The sequence below is a fragment of the Lissotriton vulgaris genome, chromosome 12, assembly GCF_964263255.1.
Source record: "Lissotriton vulgaris chromosome 12, aLisVul1.2, whole genome shotgun sequence".
NCBI lineage: Eukaryota > Metazoa > Chordata > Amphibia > Caudata > Salamandridae > Lissotriton > Lissotriton vulgaris.
In genome coordinates this window covers 385,058,233-385,075,008 of record NC_141700.1, presented here as the reverse complement: position 1 = coordinate 385,075,008, position 16,776 = coordinate 385,058,233, and the positions used below count along the sequence as shown (strand labels likewise).

Below are 16,776 nucleotides of genomic sequence, written 5' to 3'. Positions count from 1 at the left end.
ACTAAAGAATAAGCTATCTAGTTGTAGAACATGGTAGTAAATGGGGGAGGAGAAAGATGGCAGGTTGACGCAGTCTCTGAGCACCAGCACGCGAGGAGCTCCTGAGGGGTTTACTGCAGCGAAAAAAATTCGGGGCTGACATAAGGCAGACACGAGGGCGAAATACTTGCTGAATGCCTGCCGAATATCTGCTGAAATGGAACATCTTTTGAATACTTTCTGAGTTATTTATCGCTGTCTTTTCTCGTATGCTACCCTTCAGCTTCTTTGTGCCTGGAGGAAACGCTGGTCTGGACGCTGGGGCGCTGGAAAGAAGAAGTCCATTAGAGCGCCAATCGGGTTCTAGCGCTGGAAATTATGGGAGCATAGAATGCTTCTGGTCTTTTTAACACTTCTGAACCATTTAAACTGCTTGGCATCTCGGTTAAGACTTTTGGAAAGAAGAGATTCGAACGTGCAGGAGCGAGGAGCAAATACTGTAAGGTGAACACACATTTCTATCGGATGCTGGTAGCAGCGCAATTTGGGTTACAGCGCTTGCCGTATGAGCGAGTAGCTGTGTGTTTGGCGGCTCGGCGAACTTTGCTGGGATTTTGCTGCCAGCCCACGTTTGGTTGTGGACTGCGACTGTGGGAAGTTTCTTGAAGTTTGGCAGCCATGGCACCTCCCAAAAACATGCAGAGGAGCACCCGAGCAGCAAACCGGACATTGGTAAGTGCTGCTGGTCCTGTTGAGGGTGATGTAAGTGATGGGACCCAGAAAATGGAAGCTCCCAGCCAATTAACGGGGACTGGAAGGCTTGGGAAGCCGATTTTGCGCTTTTTGCAAACAAAGAAGTCTGCGGAGCTTTTTCTGACGGAAGGGGCAATTGAAGCTAACACTAGCAGTAGACTGGCAGAGGTGGTTGAGCATGCCATGAATGAGCAACAGAGTTCCATAGTATCCCCAGGCCTTGAGGCAGCAAATAGCGAGAGTGGAGCCAGTATATGCTTGGAGAGAGTGTAAGAAAACAGTTTTACTGATATTTGCAAGGAAAGACAGGATCTGGTGCTTGCCGAAGTAGACATTTCTTTAGCGGCTGAGATGGTAACTGAGCTAACTGCTAAACATGCTGCTAATATGGAACGTAAAGAAGCTAATGAAGTAAGGGAAGAGGGGTTATCAGCATTAACACCTGAGGTGCTAGACTTGAGAGGGGATTTGATTGAGGGTCTGAATTTAGCGACAAGCAGCAGGAGTGACTTAGAGCGTGACTTAGAGGGTAGCCCTTTACCTAATCACGAGAAGAAAAATACTGGTACTTCTACTGGTATTCCTACTCTGGCTATGTATCTTCTGGATGAGTCTCTAGCAGTTAATATTGGCAGCAACATAAAACGGTACAATGCTGATAAGGTACAAAATCCTCAAAATTCTTTGCAGAATGCAATAGCAATAGCAACGGGGGTGAAACAGAACCAAAACTTAAACCCTCTGGATAGATAGAAGAAGCACCCAATAACTAAGTCTAAAACACCTAGGGCTGCGAAGTCACTTGCTCGCACTAGCCAGCAATCCAGCAGTCAGAAAAAACGGGAAACTAAAAATTCAGGGGCTGGGAGCCCTATGCGACGGTGGGTGCAAGCAAAAGGAGGGGTTAAAACACTGAGTCCTAGGCTATCGGATGCAGGCTTAGTTGAAGATGTGTGTGGGGCTCTTAAACTTTCAGTTGAAGGGACCCCTGTGGAAATATCAGAGGAGGCATGTTTTCAGCATGGTGAGAGACCACCGGCCAGGGAGGAGGATGGTGAGATATCTGAGGGGGATGAGGACACCAAGTAAGGGAAACGTCGATGCTGGCATTAATTCTGCTATCTCTTAAAAAGCAAAGAGAAGAAACACAGGAACTCTTTGCCCAAGTCAGGGCTGACAATCACGGTATTCAGCAAACAATGAAGGAGATAACCTCAAAGGTTTTGACTCTCTCAAACGAAGTAACAGACTTACAGACTAGGGTTGCCGAAGGCGAAGAAACAAAGGGTGGTGATGGGCGATTTTAACTGTATTATGGATTACGGAATTGATACAACTAGGCGGGGGCATTTCACAGAATGCAAAAGACCAGAGCTGCAATCAAAGAATTGGGGCAATTACAGTGTATTAGGTATGTGTGGCGGACACTATATCCAAAGGTCCCAGGCTACACCTACTACTCTGCTCCACACAAACTCTATACACGGATAGATATGGCTTGGGTCACAACCTCTATTCTATGGACAACGGACATAGAAATATGCCCAAAAGTGACTTCCGACCACAACCCTATTCTTCTAATATCAAAAATCCGTGACGAGAACAAAGCACCTAGAAACTTCTCGTTTCCAAGGTATGTCCTATTAGATAAAGAATACGTAGATAAGACTAGAGGACAGCTTGTAGCTTTCTTTCAGGAAAATATAGGATCTGCCTCTCCCACAGTGATATGGGATACTTGTAACGGATGTCTTGGGTTTTGGGCTAATTGGGAGGGAGAAGACTAGGGTGGAGTGTTATTTAAGGAATGGGAGGGACGTAACCTGTCTTACCGTTTTAAGTAACTAGGATGAGGGCGGTAGACGCTCGCTCACTAACTAAGCAGGTACGCAGCATGGCGGGAGATTATGCTTTTCAACTAGTTTGTGAGATGTGTGGGAGGGATCGAGGGATTTGTAGCTTTAAATGCGAACGTGACAGAGAGAGAACTATAAAGTAAATCGCATTTTTAGAAGTTTACGTATCTGATGTAAACAGTTTTGAGAAACAACGGCGGCACCTTGATTACAGAGGGTTAGCGGGATGAAGAGTGGATATATCGGAAGGGAGGGAGGAGTATTAGCAAGAGCACTACATTGTTGAGAATGTGGTTCACTTCCCGAGTTTTAAGGACTGGACGAGTGATGACTCAGGGAAAACAGTGGGAGTTGCATTGGGATAGTGTATTTCAGGGTAATGTTTTAGATATGATGAAATGTTTCATTTAATGTAAGCATGCTATAACTTAGTTTTTTGAGCATATGAACTGCTAATGATTTGTTTGTATTATTATTAATTTATAGTGACCCCCGAAGAAGGGCACGAGGAGGCCCGAAATGCATGGGTTTTTTATCTTCAAAATAAAAGGTTGCTTGTGATGGACTTCTTGCATCAATCGTATTCTTTCAAAGAGGCCTAGATTGGCACTGTCTGAATGCAAGAAACCTGAAAATTAGCACCATGACCCGATTGTTGGACTTTTGGATAAATGAATGAATTAACGTTTGAGAAAATTGAGTCTAAATAAGGTTAAAAGGAGGAGAAAATGAAAAGTTGAAAACGTTTTTGAATAAATGTGCACGCTAAAATGCGGCACGAAGCTGTGCATTTGGCATAGGGGCTAACAAGTCCCTTGTCTTACAAGTATCTTAACTAGTGGCAGTGGAGCATGCCTCAAGCCGATCTGCACGCAATTGCGCTAAAGGAATGATGAAACTAAAGAAAAATATTGATGTGGTTTAAAACAGGTATGCACCCCTCTACTTTCAAGAATGTTCATAACTATAGCCCTGCCCAGGGATTGCACCTGCATAATACAGGACAAACAGAATATGAGAACGAACAGAGTATCAGGATCCATATAATCGGAGAAAACATCGAAGTCCACCGCAAGAAACTGAATTAAATCAGAGGCACTTATTTGGACGATTAGCAGGGCTAAACACATGCATACACGAAAGAATAAGACATTTTTACATTGCCACATTGTACTGTCAATGCAATGCACTGAAGCTATGCACTAAGGATATTGTAGTTCACTTCAAGATTGAGCTAGGATGCAAAAGGATGTCTTGGGTTTTGGGCCAATTGGGAGGGAGAAGACTAGGGTGGAGTGTTATTTAAGGAATGGGAGGGACGTAACCTGTCTTACCGTTTTAAGTAACTAAGATGAGGGCGGTAGACGCTCGTTCACTAACTAAGCAGGTACGCAGCATGGCGGGAGATTATGCTTTTCAACTAGTTTGTGAGATGTGTGGGAGGGATCGAGGGATTTGTAGGTTTAAATGCGAACGTGACAGAGAGAGAACTATAAAGTAAATTGCATTTTTAGAAGTTTACGTATCTGATGCAAACAGTTTTGAGAAACAACGGCGGCACCTTGATTACAGAGGGTTAGCGGGATGAAGAGTGGATATGTCGGAAGGGAGGGAGGAGTATTAGCAGGAGCACTAACATTGTTGAGAATGTGGTTCACTTCCAGAGTTTTAAGGACTGGATGAGTGATGACTCAGTGAAAACAGTGGGAGTTGCATTGGGATAGTGCATTTCAGGGTAATGTTTTAGATATGATGAAATATTTCTTTTAATGTAAGCATGCTATAACTTAGTTTTTTGAGGATATGAAGTGCTAATGATTTGTTTGTATTATTATTCATTTATAGTGACCCCCGAAGAAGGGCACGAGGAGGCCCGAAATGCATTGGGTTTTTTATCTGGAAAATAAAAGATTGCTTGTGATGGACTTCTTGCATCAATCGTATTCTTTCAAAGAGGCCTGGATTGGCACTGTCTGAATGCAAGAAACCTGAAAATTAGCACCATGACCCGATTGTTGGACTTTTGGATAAATGAGTGAATTAACGTTTGAGAAAATTGAGTCTAGTTAAGGTTAAAAGGAGGAGAAAATGAAAAGTTGAAAAAGTTTTTGAATAAATGTGCACGCTAAAATGCGGCACGAAGCTGTGCATTTGGCATAGGGGCTAACAAGTCCCTCGTCTAACAAGTATCTTAACTAGTGGCAGTGGGGCATGCCTCAAGCCGATCTGCACGCAATTGCGCTAAAGGAATGATGAAACTAAAGAAAAATATTGATGTGGTTTAAAACAGGTATGCACCCCTCTACTTTCAAGAATGTTCATAACTATAGCCCTACCCAGGGATTGCACCTGCATAATACAGGACAAACAGAATATGAGAACAAAGAGAGTATCAGGATCCATATAATCAGAGAAAACATCGAAGTCCACCGCAAGAAACTGAATTAAATCAGAGGCACTTATTTGGACGATTAGCAGGGCTTAACACATGCATGCACGAAAGAATAAGACTTTTTTACATTGCCACATTGTACTGTCAATGCAATGCACTGAAGATATGCACTATGGGTAATGTAGTTCACTTCAAGATTGAGCTAGGATGCAAAAGGATGTCTTGGGTTTTGGGCCAATTGGGAGGGAGAAGACTAGGGTGGAGTGTTATTTAAGGAATGGGAGGGACGTAACCTGTCTTACCGTTTTAAGTAACTAAGATGAGGGCGGTAGACGCTCGTTCACTAACTAAGCAGGTGCGCAGCATGGCGGGAGATTATGCTTTTCAACTAGTTTGTGAGATGTGTGGGAGGGATCGAGGGATTTGTAGGTTTAAATGCGATCGTGACAGAGAGAGAGAACTATAAAGTAAATCGCATTTTTAGAAGTTTACGTATCTGAAGCAAACAGTTTTGAGAAACAACGGCGGCACCTTGATTACAGAGGGTTAGCGGGATGAAGAGTGGATATGTCGGAAGGGAGGGAGGAGTATTAGCAGGAGCACTAACATTGTTGAGAATGTGGTTCACTTCCAGAGTTTTAAGGACTGGATGAGTGATGACTCAGGGAAAACAGTGGGAGTTGCATTGGGATAGTGTATTTCAGGGTAATGTTTTAGATATGATGAAATGTTTCATTTAATGTAAGCATGCTATAACTAGTGGCAGTAGGGCATGCCTCAAGCCGATCTGCACACAATTGCGCTAAAGGAATGATGAAACTAAAGAAAAATATTGGTGTGCACCCCTCTACTTTCAAGAATACTTGTAAAGCTGTTATCAGAGGCCATACCCAACAATATGTCTTACAGCAAAATAAGGAACTGAGAAGAGAAAATAAGGAGACTATGCTGGCAATAAGGGTGGCAGAAGATCAGCATGCAGAGGCTACTTTGGGTGGGGCTATGGTTTTGGGAAAATTGGAACAACTGGGATTTAGTTTAATCGACCTCAGATCGAAATTAAAGAGTAAACTTAGATAAAAAGCTATAGCAAGCTATAACAAACACCGTAGAACGCAATATGAATTCGGGGAGAATATTGGAAAGATATTGGCATACAAGGTAGCAGACGACAGGGCTAAGTCTCACATGAAGGCTATTAGGGGGCCGAACGGTATTCTGTATGAACAACCACAACATATACTAGTACAGTTTGTTTTGTACTATCAAAGACTGTACACTCCATTATCTTATCCTAAACAAGAGGATATCCTTAGCTATATTCAGCACAGTTATTTGAAAGATATGGGGGAGGAGGTATCTGACTTACTTGATGAAATAATTTCAGGTGAAGAACTGGATAGGGCAATTAGTGAACTACCCGCGGGTAAGGCAGCAGGGGAAGATGCGATACTCCTAGAAATAAAATCTTTAAAGATGTTCTGCTGGCACCGCTTAATGAGGTAATAGATTTCATTGGTAATAATGGCACAATTCCTGATTCATGGAATAAGACTCAAATATTTTTTTTCCTGAGAAAATATAAGCCATCGGAGTAATGTAGCTCATATTGGCCAATTTCACTTCTAAATGCTGATGTAAAAATATATGCGAAAATATTGGCTAATCGGCTATTCCCTATAATGCCTAATTTAGTTTCCCGTCATCAGCATGGGTTTATTCAAGGTAGGGACACAACAGCCCATGTCAGTATGGCAATAACTGCTTTTGATGTGGCAGATGTTAGATCCACCCCACTCGGTATGATTTTATTAGATGCAGAGAAGGCGTTTGATCGAGTGGAGTGGAACTTCTTATGGGCTAGGCTGTCTGCTTTTGAGGTCAAGGGCCAATTTAAAAAACTGATACAAGCCCTATATGATAAGCCGTGTGCTAAATTAACATATTTAGGGCTGCACTCCTCAGTTTTCCCAATACTTTGTGGCACTCGTCAGGGGTGCCCTCTCTCACCCTTACCATTTGCTCTTTACATAGAGCCGTTTATTCAAGCCCTCCAAAATAATCAGCAAATACGGGATTTTAGCGCTGGAAATAATTCGCTTAAAACTATAGCATACACAGATGACGTAGCTGTTTTTTCAATAGAGCCAGCAGAAGCTCTTCAAGCAATAACAGAGGCAACTAATAAGTTTGGCTTAATTTCAGGCTATAAGCTAAATGTAAATAAGACCCAGGTTCTTCTTAACTATAAAAGCACGATTCCTTTACAAGGGGTCTGTTCGGTGGTCACATATCTGGGGGTTAAAATAGCAGCACAAATTTTTTGAATTTTTTCTTTAAATTATGAAGAGCTACTGAATAAAACGGCCAAGTCTTTAAAAAAAATTGCATAAACTGCCTATAGGTATTATAGGTAGAATTAATATTATAAAAATGAAGGTTTTACCCAAGTTCCTTTATCTTTTCCACTCCATTCCATTGCGGGTTCCGAACTTATTTTTTAAACGATTGGAGGGAATTTTTTGTAGTTTCATATTGGAATAGAAGAAAGCGCAACGAGCGTTAGATTTGCTAAAACTACCCTATAGGCAAGGGGGATTAGAATTTCCGGACTTCATGAATTTACATTATCTACGGAGATTAGGATGTTTCTATATAGAATCAATGACCCAAATTATTTTAAAAGGGTTAAGTTTGAGACAATACGAGACAATGTAAATATATGGCGTGCAATTATTCTTGGTAAAAATATTTCTTTTTACCATTGAAAATACCCACAGTGGCATAATCCAAGCTTGCCAGGTATATTTCAGGACGGAACGGGCAGTAAGTGGGTTAAAAGCTTGGGAGATCTCAAAGTGGCTTTATTTTATTTGAGAGACTGCAGATTAAATATAACCTGCCTGATAATATGCGGTTTAAATACTATATACTATCAGATTCGCAATTATTTTTTAAAGGACGTAAAATTGGAAAATATAGTAGATACTGAGATATGGGACTTTATATATGCAGTAGAACCTAAGAAACTAATTAGCAGAGTGTATAAATGGCTAAATCGCTCTAGAATCGATGACGGGGGGAGACTATTGGATTAATGGAGCAGGCTGTTAGGAGAGACAGTAACACTCAATACTATATCGCAAGCCTTTAGAACAATAGATAAGGCAGTTCACTCTACTAACTTGCGATTGCGGCAGTACCACACGTTGTGTCTTTTATATTATACCCCGGAGAGGATCGCTACGTGGTCAGTCGATAATACTATGACTAGTGATCGTACAAAATGCCCTAGATGCAAACTAATAGCGGCTGACGTTTTACATATGTTTGTTACATGTCCAGTATTAGATACTTTTTGGCTGGAAGTTGGGACGGTTCTCTCTGAGAAACTGGAGATAGTGGTCCCGCTTTCACCTTTGGAGATTATGATGGGATATAGTTCGGAACATCTCAAGAACAATAGCTTATATTCTATACTATTGGTTTCAGCAAGATCATAGCCAGAAATTGGATATCACCAAAACCACCATCCGTTATGGAATGGTGGGCTTTCGTAAGACAAATATATGATATGGAACAGGCATTGACCAAAACTAGAGGTCTTTGCTCAATGGCAAAGTTTATGACAATTTGGGGGTCTTTATTTTTGACGGAATTAATTTTTTTTTACTCAAGGTGTATTAATTCGGAATGATGCAATGTAATGGATATATTGGTTTCTTTTCTCTTTCTGTACATTATGTATTTTGCTTTCTGTTTCTGAGTTAACTTCCAGTTGACAAAATAAAAAAGTAAAATAAATAAATAAATAAAAGAACATGGTAGTAAATCTAAAGACTCGTTGGCATTTGATATGTTTGTATTGTGGAATGGCACTTCACATGCTGTATATTAGAAAATGCATGTTTGCTTATATTGTTGCATTTGATTAGATGTAAGCTGATCTCCGAATAATCCTGCAGAGCATCTGTGGGGAGGTGATCATTTACCAATGATGTATCTGTACAAGTGTTGTCTTGACATTACATAGTAGAGGAAACAAGAATTACCCTTGGAAATCTATGACAAACACACACATACACAAACACAGACTCACCACAGTTACTTTTAACCTGTAAATAGATTCAACGTGAGGTTACAGGGAAACCCACCCTCCAGAATTGTATACCACCAATATTGAGATCCAACAACAAGGAATATTTTCTTTGTATAAAAATGTTATTTTAATAAAAAACGTTTTCTACTTTGTATCAAATCATAATTCCTTTCTATTAGTAGTAAGCTGATCAGCTAATGCAACAGCTTTTTTCTGAACTGTGCATAAAGGGTTCCCGGTTGATATATCGGACACTTTAGATATTCCAAATATTTTTTTTTTTTTTTATATACTGCATATATTGTTTTTAAATGGTATATTACCTGCCGAATATGAATTTTATGAAATTGTAAATATTGTGACTACTAATAGTGCCCTGTCACCTTGGGGTGGGGACCTCCTCTCCTCTATAGTAATTGACATTACATAGACCAGTGGTCTTTAAACCTCTTAACGCTGTCCCCCGTATTAAAAGAAAATCAGCCCGACTCACTTTTTCACAATTATTTTGTTAAATTGGCAAAGTTTAAATATGTTTAAACATTGCAGTTAAATTATATTACCCCTTTTAAACATGCTCCCAGTCAGGATATAAATGACAAAAGAGGTTAGTGATGACCCATTAAAAAGTAGCTTACTAGGCGTGGCTTAGCGGGCGCTAATGGCGGACGTGGCTCTCTAGAGCTCCCGCTAGCCCGGTGATTATCCTTACCTTTATCCTGGCCCTCGGACCCTGACTTCTGTGCCACACGTGAGGTGACGGTGGCGGATGGTGCTGGGAGCCATCCGATCCCAAAAGCGGCGCTCCCGGGACACCCGGGGTATCGGAACCGGCCAGAGCGGAGAGCGGCCTAGACCCGGGCGCCGGCGCCGGGGCCTCGAGTTTGGCGTCCCCGAGCCGGTGGGCCCGAGCGTGGCCCGAGGAGCCTCCCTGTCTGCCTGACCCCCGGGCTGCCTGGTGTTATCGAGGCACTGGGGTGATCCCTGGGTGCCCCTGCAGTGGTGGTGGCTGGGGCTGGTGCCCCGGGGAGCCGCGGAGGACATACGGCGGCCTACCTCGCCTGGCTGAAGCAGGGGCCTCGAGTTTGGAGGCGCCCCGCCTGGCTCCAACGGCCGGCGGCGTCCCTCGTTGAGCAGTGGTCTGGGAGCCGGAGTGCCGGCCGGGTGAGGAAAAGAGGAGCGGAGGAGCCCCCTGCAGCTTGCGGACCTGCCGGCATAGCTGGGGGCTGCGGTGAGGCGGCCCTGCGGGAGGACCTCGTGAAACTTGAAGCAGCCGGGTCCCCCTGTGACCATCAGGGACAGTGTGGTGGCGGTGCGGGCCTTGGGTGGCCGGCGCGAGGAAGAGAGCGCCACGCCCGTTCTGTCGATAGAGGTGGGCCCTGTGGTGAGGCCCCGAGGGGTGCCGGTCTGGTGGATTGACTGGGCCCCCGGTCCCCGCCGGCCCGGAGGAGTGGACTGCGACACATCGACGCCTCTTTTGCCCCCCCCTGGTTCCGGGCCCGTGGTCGGTGGCTGGTGAGGCTCAGAGAAGCGGCGTTCTCTGGCCGCCGTGACAGCGGACCCTGCTGTGCCTGCTCATCTACGGAGGTGGGGTGCTTGGCGGACCGTGGATTGCGGTGGTGACCGGCGTGGATTGGTGGGGCCCCGAGACGGTAGGGTGCTGACCTTACTGCTTCGTTTGCTGCTGGGGTCTGGTGAACCATCAGGTGCACCTGCTTGCTGAACTTTGGCGTGGTGGTGACGAGTGGGTGTGGCGCAGTGCCCGGCAAGACTCAGATACCCCGGTTTTCCCCATGTGGTAGTGGATTTTGGAATACAGTGTTGGGAAGCCTGTTACGGACGTGCACCGACCCGCCGCTACTGCCGGAACCATGACCAGAGGCGGAGGTGGCACGGGTGCCACTAAGCAGGGGCCCATTGATAAGTTTACCGGACCTGGAGGAGGCTCGGGAGCGGCCGGGGGGGGCCAGAACACCGGACCGGACAACGCGGCACTGATGGCAGCCATCACACAGTCCAGGGACATGTTGGACACAAAAATTGGCGCGGTCGGGGCTGATGTGATGCTGCTGCGCCAGGATCTCCGCAACGCAGTCGCCCGCATCACGGAGACCGAGACCAGGGTCGCAGAGGTGGAGGGAGACGTTGGCACCCTTAAAAAGAAAGTGGCGGACATGGAGAGGATCCAGAAGGGCCTGGCGCTTCGCGTAGAGGATGCAGAAGGGCGAGCGAGACGGAATAACCTGCGCTTTGTTGGCTTTCCGGAGGATTGCGAGAAGGGCCCTATGGACGCCTTTCTGACGCGGTGGCTGGAGAGCTGGCTTCCCCCAGACACCTTGTCGCGCTGCTTCGTTGTGGAGCGCGCACATAGAGCCCTGATGCAGAAGCCACCGGCGGGGGAACGGCCTCGGCCGGTTATCGCCAAAATCCTGAACTTTCATGACAGGGATGTCATACTCCGGGAAGCAAGGATCAAAGAGGCGTTGTTATTTGACAATCACAGAATCATGATCTTCCCGGATTACACCAAGCTGGTCCAGCAGCAGCGGCACTCCTTTCTGGCGGCGAAGGCCAAATTGCGTGGCCTGAAAATTCAATACTCTCTGCTCTATCCGGCCCGTCTTCGGGTGATCTTCAATTCCAGGACTCACTTCTTCGACTCCCCGGAGGCTGTCTTCCAGTGGACGGATGAGACGGTCAGGATCCGACCGAATGCCCAGCCAGGGCTGAGCTCTGGACTCTCGCGCGGCTCATCCCAGCACCACCCGGCAAAGGGAAACGTCATCTGAGGTCCTTGTCCCGAGACCCCCTCTTGGGGGACACGCAGCCCGACACGGACCAATCTGGCAAGGACTCTTGACTATTTCATAACGCTTACATTTGCCGATTGCCTTTGGTCCATTGATGTACTCTGTGGCAGACTGGACCTTGATGGTGGTGCGGACGCTGGCTGGTGCAGTATGGCTTTAAGTTTTAACAGACTCTGGGGTTCCCCGGGGGGCCGGGTTATATCTGCTGTGCCTTACTAAGTGGATTGAATGCTTGTGGAATTGGGGTTCGGGGCACTGTTTTGGGGCTACCTACTCCTCGTGGGGTTGGGGGTGGTCTTGGGGGCGTGTCCAGTTAGTGGGGGGAATAGTTGGGATCCATTGGTATGGTTGGCTTTAGGCGCTCCGTTCTGGGCCTGAAGCTCCCCATGCCGCGACAGGTACTTCAATGTTTTCTGAGGTATAGGGGTGGGGGGTGGGGTTGGGGTGCTGGGCTGTTTGGGTGTTGGGGCTGGTTGAGGGGGGTGAAGGGGGTTGGGGTTGTTCTGACCGGGGTGCACGTGCTTCTTGTGATATATACTGGTGTGGTGTCGGGGACCTGGGTCGGGTCGTGGAGGTTGCAGAGACTTGCTCACCGAGATAATGGTTGATATCCAGCAATCTGTACAAGCTGGTGCCTCTATGCGAATTTTGAGCTGGAACGTCCGGGGGTTGTTAGACAAGATCAAGCGTGGGGCTGTGCTGCGCTGGGGCAAGAGGGATCTGGCTGATGTGATGCTCCTTCAGGAAACGCACATGTTGGGTACTAAGGCTTTGAGTCTGCAGCGGTTTGGCTTCCATCAGGTGTTTCAAGCCGGGTTTACCAGGGGCTCGAGGGGGGTGGCCATTCTCGTTCACAGGCGGCTGTCATATACACATGAGCGTCACTGGCTTGATCCCCAGGGTCGGTATGTGTTTGTACAGGGGAGGATTGGAGCAGAACCGGTGGTGTTTGGCAGTGTCTATGCCCCTCCCCCGCTGCAGTGGTCCCTGGCTGAGAGACTGTTTGACTTGTGGACTGAGATTCCCCACTCCCTGGCAGTGATTGGAGGCGACTGGAATGATGTTGTGGATGTGAGTCTAGACAGGCAGAGGGGGCAGGGGATTGCGGCTGCGGCCCCGCCAACGCGGCTGAGTGCACTAATTGAGGGCCTGGGATGGGTGGACGCGTGGAGGCATCTACATGCCGGGGTGCGGGAATTCACGTATGTCTCAGCAGTGCATGGTTCCCTCTCACGTTTGGATTGTGTGTTCGTACCGGGGGCCTTCCTTGACAGGGTGAAGGGGGCTGCGATCCCGCCTCGCGGGCTGTCCGACCACTCTCCAGTGGCAGTACAGATAGACCTCTGCAAGGCGCGCCAACCGTTCAGGTGGCGGATGTCTTCGTGGCATTTACAGCGACCGGCCTACACTCAGCATCTGCGCAGCGCAATCGCACATTACTGGCAGGACAGCCTCACAGAAGGGGTAGACGCGGTGACGGTGTGGGAGGCCATGAAGCCCGCCCTGAGAAGTGTCGACATTGCCTGGTGTGCTTCTGCCCGACGAACTCGGCAGGAGAGCATAGTGACGGCGGCGGAACAGGTGGGGATGCTGGAGACGCGCTACCGGGAAGGGGGGGATGACAGGGCGCTGCGACTGCTTCTACAGGCGCAGCAATCCTACGCTTCAGTATTAATAGATGAGGCTCGCCAGGCGTGGCTGGCTACACGGAGCAGGGTGTACCAATGGGGAGACAAGTCATGTACCATGCTCCATAGGCTCTGTCAACAAACATTGCAACTGATTACTTTGCCTGGGCTTACAGACGCAGCGGGAGCGGTAGTGACGGACCCTGCGGTCCTTGCAGGGAGCTTTGCGCGCTATTATGCGCGCCAGTACGCCTCCCGAGAGAGCCTTTCACCCGAGGCGATTGAGGAGTTCCTTGTGGGGGTCCCTCCGCGCGCGGTCTCCGACGAAGTCCGGGCGGCCTTGGATCTCCCCCTGACGGAGGAGGAGCTGGGGGATGCACTGGGTCAACTTAACGTAGGTAAGGCGCCGGGGCCGAGTGGGTTCCCCAGTGAATTCTATAAGAAATTTCACTTGCAGCTTGGGCCGCACTATAGGCGGGCGTTGGAACTGGCGCGGGAGCGTGGTAGTCTGCCCTCGGACTGGCGTCAGGCCGAAATTGTGGTCTTTCAAAAACCGGGTAGGCCTCCCGACAGCCACGAGTCCTATCGCCCAATCTCCCTGATTAACTTCGAAGCCAAGCTTCTGGCCAAGGCGCTGGCGAACCGCTTGCTCCCGCATATTACTGATCTCGTCCACCCGGACCAGGCCGGCTTTATGCCGCACGGGGCGACGAGACACAACATTCGCCGTGCACAGGCCGCGATAGACGCGGTGGGGGCGACCGGAGATCGGGCAGCGCTATTGCTTGCAGACATCGATAGGGCGTTTGATTCGGTCAGCTGGACCTATCTTTTTGCTCTCCTGCCGCTTCCCAACTTGGGGCCGGTGTTCATCTCCTATGTGAAATTGCTCGATACAGACATAACTGCCTTGGTGCGCGTTTCTGGGGCGGTCTCCGAGAAGTTCCCCATTGCCAGGGGCACTCGTCAGGGATGTCCCCTTTCCCCTTATCTTTTTGCGTTGGCCATGGAGCCGCTGGCTGTACGAGTGCGCTTGGACGCGCTATATCGGGGCTTTGTGTGGGGGGCGGAGCTCTCAGATCGTATTGCTTTGTATGCGGACGATGTCCTTTTCTTCATGACCGACCTCCACAGCACGGGCCCTCGTATACTGGATATGATGCGGGAGTTTGGCGAGGCGTCGGGGCTCTTTCTCAACCCACGCAAATCGACTCTGTGGGTGCTGGGGGATGAACCGGTGACATGCCCGTGGGCCGCAGCCCTACAGGTGGCGGCCGGAGGCCTGAAATATCTAGGCGTCTTCTTGTCGGCCTCGGCTACGGTGGCGTGGGACCGAAACGTGCAGCCGGTGTGGGACAAGGTTCAAATGGATATTAAGACTTGGTCACGCATGCCCCTCAATATCTATGGTAGATCCGCCATTTTTAAGATGGTGGCCCTGCCGCGGCTTCTCTACCGGTTTTTGTGGGCTGGGGGTGCCTCCAGGGTGGCACTGCGGACGTGCTTTCTGTCCACATACTGTGGCGGCCTGGCTACCACTGACCTTTTGTCCTATTACCAAGCCGCCCACCTCCTGGTGCTCAATGAGTGGTGGTATGGTGATCATAGTGACCCGGCTTATGCACTAGAGCACTCTCTGATGGGGGATGCCACGCTCCACACCATACTATACTCGGCCAGGCGGAGGAAGAGGCTGCCGCGGGTCACCCAGGTGGTCTTCGCGATTTGGAGGCAGGCATTGCGCCGCATGGGTTGGTGGGGCAGGCTGACCGCCGAGACCCCGCTGTGGAATAATGGTCTGCTTCCGGCGCTGGCTTCCTTGTCAGGCTTTGCAGGCTGGGACGTGATCGGAATTTCCTCCCTCGGCCATGTCCTCACCGGGACTACTCTTAAATCCTTCCAGGACCTTAGCACTGAATTCCATATGCCCAAGACCCAATTCTTCAGGTACCTCCAGTTTCGCCATGCCCTCGGCCCGAGCCTGGTGGGTATGGAACTACTTCCAGACTTCAGCCCCATTGAAGCCAAACTTTTTATGGGTGACTTGGGCGACAAGAAGGTTTCTCAAATATACCGCTCCCTGGTTACGCATTGCTCCCCTTCCCTGCAGACACTGAAGGCCTCCTGGGAGATTGATGTTGGCCCCTTGGATGAGGATGACTGGCGTGAGGCCCTTGAATCCCCCGTGGAGCTGCCATAGCAGTCCGCCTTAGATTTATTCAGTTTAAATACCTTCACAGGGCGTACTACACTAGGGAACGATTGTGAAGGGTGGGCCTTATTGCCGCCCCGGAGTGTCTGAGGTGTGGGGCTGAACGGGGGACACTCCTGCACACAGTATGGTCTTGTGGGGGCCTGACCCGATTTTGGAGTGGGGTCCGGAACTGCCTGTCGGAGGTACTGGGGTGGGACCTTCCACGTACACCTCGGCTGGGCCTCCTCCATGTCCTTGAAAACGTTGGGGGCAACATTTATAAACGACATCTTTTGTTACTGGGGCTGGTAGTAGCTAAGCGGGATCTGGCAAAGGCTTGGAAAAGTGACCGTGCCCCCCCACTCAGTGCCTGGAAGGCGGGATTAGATTTTCTCATGGGGCTGGAACGGCCTGTGTTTGAGGCCAGGGGGTGCCCCCGGAAACACTATAAGATCTGGAAGCGGTGGGCGGACTACAGAGGGCTGACCCTGGACCCACCAATTGACTTTGAGGATGTGCTGCCTCCGGATGTGGACCCTGGACTTTAGGTTATTGACCGACACCTACATGGCCTTCCATATGATGTTGTTATCTTGTGAACACGTGCACTGGGTTAGGGTGGGATAAGGGGTGGGTCGTTGGGGAAGGGTGTTGGGGTTTGTTTAGGGGGTTGGTGGGGCGGGGGAAGGGGTGGGATATGTTCTTAAACTGTGGGTTCTTGGTTATGCTACTGCCTGCATATTACTGACAGTATCCTCCTGACTGTGGAGTACTGTATTGATGCTTGCCTGAACTCTCAATAAATACGGTTCTGAAACAAAAAAAAAAAAGTAGCTTACTAAAGGTCATTTGTTATCACTTAAAACAAAGCATGATGGTTCTCTTCATCAAAGCCCGACGCCCCCCTTGGGATCACTTAGGGCCCCCCACTGGGGCCGTCCCCTGGTTTCAAGAACTCTGACAGACACACAGGGTTGTCCTTGAAACAATTTAGGGTGATCCTGGTCTCCAGTCAGGGGTGCGATCCCTGTAAAGAAAGGCTTTAACAACTGCCAGGCACTGGGA

General features: G+C 48.5%; 1 protein-coding gene across 3 annotated transcripts in view; it reads right to left on the bottom strand.

Annotated features, from left to right (window-relative positions):
* SS18L2 (SS18 like 2) overlaps positions 1-16,776 on the bottom strand; it is an 87,938-nt gene that overhangs the window by 19,147 nt on the left and 52,015 nt on the right. The window lies entirely within an intron of this gene.